Source organism: Dama dama, unplaced genomic scaffold (assembly GCF_033118175.1).
Source record: "Dama dama isolate Ldn47 unplaced genomic scaffold, ASM3311817v1 ptg000109l, whole genome shotgun sequence".
In the NCBI taxonomy this organism is placed as follows: Eukaryota; Metazoa; Chordata; class Mammalia; order Artiodactyla; family Cervidae; genus Dama; species Dama dama.
The window spans coordinates 1,084,681-1,088,820 of NW_026870920.1; positions in this window are offsets into that span (position 1 = coordinate 1,084,681).

Consider the following 4,140-nt stretch of genomic DNA (forward strand, 5'->3'; position numbering starts at 1 on the left):
CCTAGTTCTCCGCCTCATCAAAACCGGAGGCCTCACATCCTTTGAAAACTCGAGACGTCCGCGGAGATCAATGCTTCCAAAGGAGAAGATGCCTGACTCTGCTTGAAAATGGATAGGAGTCCCAGGATCCCTGTGGCACGTGGAAAGGGACCCTGGGTCTCCCGCCTCACGTGGAGACGCGTCCAAATTGCCATGCCAAGACTCGAGGAGAATTCCGAGGTGTCCCTCGCAGCTAGGCAGGAGTCCTGACGTCGCTGAACAAACACGTGTCTGGAAGGTCACTCCCCATCGTAACTCGAGAATATAACCCAGGTTCTGGCCGCAACTTGAGAAAAACCATGAGATTTCCCCCTCGCCGCGAGTTGAGGCCCGATTCCCCTGCACTGCATGCAGAGCAATTCCGTGTTCCACATCAAACGTGAAAGGAGCCTTGATTTCCTTGATGGCACTCCAGAGAAAACCCAAGATCACTGTCTCAAGTCTAGACGGATCCTGAGGTCACTGGACTAACAGGAAAGGGCTCTGTGGACCCCAAATCAACTCGAGATGAGAGCTTAGTCCCTGGCTTAGACTCAAGAGGAATACCAACTTTCCACAAGCACCACAAGAGGAGGCTTCTCTCAGCTACAGGTATATTTGAGGGACCCCGAGTTTGTGGCCTCAAGTGGAATGGACACCGAGATGCTCTGACTCGAAGTAAGGCGGGATATCCCTGCAGTGAATTGAATGCAAGCTCGTCTTGCATCTCCCAAGACGAAGGGATGTCTGAATCCCCTGTGGAGACCACAGAGAAAGACCTAGTCCTCCGCCTCTTCGCGAAAGGAGGCCTCACATCCTTTGAAAACTCGAGAGGTCTGCAGAGATCAATGCTTCTAAAGGAGACGATGCCCGACTCCTCTTGAAAATGGATAGGAGTCCCAGGATCCCTGTGGCACGTGGAAAGGGACCCTGGGTCTCCCGCCTCACGTGGAGACGCATCCCAATTGCCATGCCAAGACTCGAGGAGAATCCCGAGGTGTCCCTCACACCTAGGCAGGAGTCCTGACGTCGCTGAACAAACACGTGTCTGGAAGGGACCTCCCCGTCGTAATTCGAGAATATACCCCAGGTTCCGGCCGCAACTCGAGAAAAACCATGAGACTTCCCCCTCGCCGCGAGATGAGGCCCGATTCCCCTGCCCTGCGTGCAGAGCAATTCCGTATTCCACATCAAAAGTGAAAGGAGCCTTGATTTCCTTGATGGCACTCCAGGGAAAACCCAAGATCACTGTCTCTAGTCTAGAGGGATCCTGAGGTCACTGGAGCAAGACGAAAGGGCTCCGTGGACCCCAAATCAACTCGAGATGAGAGCTTAGTCCCTGGCTTCGACTCAAGAGGAATACCAACTTTCCAGTCTAAAGGGATCCTGAGGTCACTGTAGCAACACCAAAGCGCTCTGTGGACCCCAAATCAACTCGAGATGGGAGCTTAGTCCCTGGCTTCGACTCAACAGGAATACTAACTTTCCACAAGCACCAAAAGAGGAGGCTTCTCTCAGCTACAGGTATGTGAGAGGGACCCTGAGTTTGTGGCCTCAATCGGAATGGACACTGAGATGCTCTGACTCGATATAAGGCCGGATATCCCTGCAGTGAATTGAATGCAGGCTCCTCTTGCTTCTCCCAAGACGAAGGGATATCTGAATCCCCTGTGGAGACCACAGAGAAAGACCTAGTTCTCCGCCTCATCGAGACCGGAGTCCTCACATCCTTTGAAAACTAGAGAGGTCCGCGGAGATCAATGCTTCCAAAGGAGACGATGCCTGACTCCTTTTGAAAATGGATAGGAGTCCCAGGATACCTGTGGCACGTGGAAAGGGACCCTGGGTCTCCCGCCTCACGTGGAGACGCGTCCCAATTGCCATGCCAAGACACGAGGAGAATCCCGAAGTGTCCCTCGCACCTAGGCAGGAGTCCGGACGTCGCTGAACAAACACGTGTCTGGAAGGGCCCTCCCCGTCGTAACTCGAGAATATACCCCAGGTTCCGGCCGCAACTCGAGAAAAACCATGAGACTTCCCCCTCGCCGCGAGATGAGGACCGATTCCCCTGCACTGCGTGCAGAGCAATTCCGTGTTCCACATCAAACGTGAAAGGAGCCTTGATTTCCTTGATGGCACTCCAGAGAAAACCCAAGAACACTGCCTCAAGTCTAGAGGGATCCTGAGGTCACTGGAGCAACACGAAAGGGCTCCATGGACCCCAAATCAACTCGAGATGAGAGCTTAGTCCCTGGCTTCGACTCAAGAGGAATACCAACTTTCCACAAGCACCTCAAGAGGAGGCTTCTCTCAGCTACAGGTATGTGAGAGGGACCCTGAGTTTGTGGCCTCAAGTGGAATGGACACCGAGATGCTCTGACTCGAAGTAAGGCCGGATATCCCTGCAGTGAATTGAATGCAGGCTCCTCTTGCATCTCCCAAGACGAAGGGATGTCTGAATCACCTGTGGAGACCACAGAGAAAGACCTAGTTCTCCGCCCCATCGAGACCGGAGGCCTCACATCCTTTGAAAACTCGAGAGGTCCGCGGAGATCAATGCTTCCAAAGGAGACGATGCCTGACTCCTCTTGAAAATGGATAGGAGTCCCAGGATCCCTGTGGCACGTGGAAAGGGACCCTGGGTCTCCCGCCTCACGTGGAGATGCGTCCCAATTGCCATGCCAAGATTCGAGGAGAATCCCGAGGTGTCCCTCGCACCTAGGCAGGAGTCCTGACCTCGCTGAACAAACACGTGTCTGGAGGGGCCCTCCCCGTCGTAACTAGAGAATATACCCCAGGATCCGGCTGCAACTCGAGAAAAACCATGAGACTTCCCCCTCGCCGCGAGATGAGGCCCGATTCCCCTCCACTGCGTGCAGAGCAATTCCGTGTTTCACATCAAACGTGAAAGGAGCCTTGATTTCCTTGATGGTACTCCAGAGAAAACCCAAGATCACTGTCTCAAGTCTAGAGGGATTCTGAGGTCACTGGAGCAACACGAAAGGGCTCCGTGGACCCCAAATCAACTCGAGATGATAGCTTAGTCCCTGGCTTCGACTCAAGAGGAATACCAACTTTCCACAAGCACCTCAAGAGGAGGCTTCTCTCAGCTACAGGTATGTGAGAGGGACCCTGAGTGTGTGGCCTCAAGTGGAATGGACACCGAGATGCTCTGACTCGAAGTAAGGCTGGATATCCCTGCAGTGAATTGAATGCAGGCTCGTCTTGCATCTCCCAAGACGAAGGGATGTCTGAATCCCCTGTGGAGACCACAGAGAAAGACCTAGTTCTCCGCCTCATCGAGACCGGAGGCCTCACATGCTTTGAAAATTCGAGAGGTCCGGGGAGATCAATGCTTCCAAAGGAGACGATGCCTGACTCCTCTTGAAAATGGATAGGAGTCCCAGGATCCCTGTGGCACGTGGAAAGGGACACTGGGTCTCCTGCCTCACGTGGAGACCCGTCCCAATTGCCATGCCAAGACTCGAGGAGAATCCCGAGGTGTCCCTCGCACCTAGGCAGGAGTCCTGACGTCGCTGAACAAACACGTGTCTGGAAGGGCCCTCCCCGTCGTAACTCGAGAATATACCCCAGGTTCCGGCCACAACTCGAGAAAAACCAAGAGACTTCCCCCTCGCCGCGAGGTGAGGCCCGATTCCCCTGCACTGCGTGCAGAGCAATTCCGTGTTCCACATCAAACGTGAAAGGAGCCTTGATTTCCTTGATGGCACTAAAGAGAAAACCCAAGAACACTGTCTCAAGCCTAGAGGGATCCTGAGGTCACTGGAGCAACACGAAAGGGCTCCATGGACCCCAAATCAACTCGAGATGAGAGCTTAGTTCCTGGCTTCGACTCAAGAGGAATACCAACTTTCCACAAGCACCTCAAGAGGAGGCTTCTCTCAGCTACAGGTATGTGAGAAGGACCCTGAGTTTGTGGCCTCAAGTGGAATGGACACCGAGATGCTCTGACTCGAAGTAAGGCCGGATATCCCTGCAGTGAATTGAATGCAGGCTCCTCTTGCATCTCCCAAGACGAAGGGATGTCTGAATCACCTGTGGAGACCACAGAGAAAGACCTAGTTCTCCGCCCCATCGAGACCGGAGGCCTCACATCCTTTG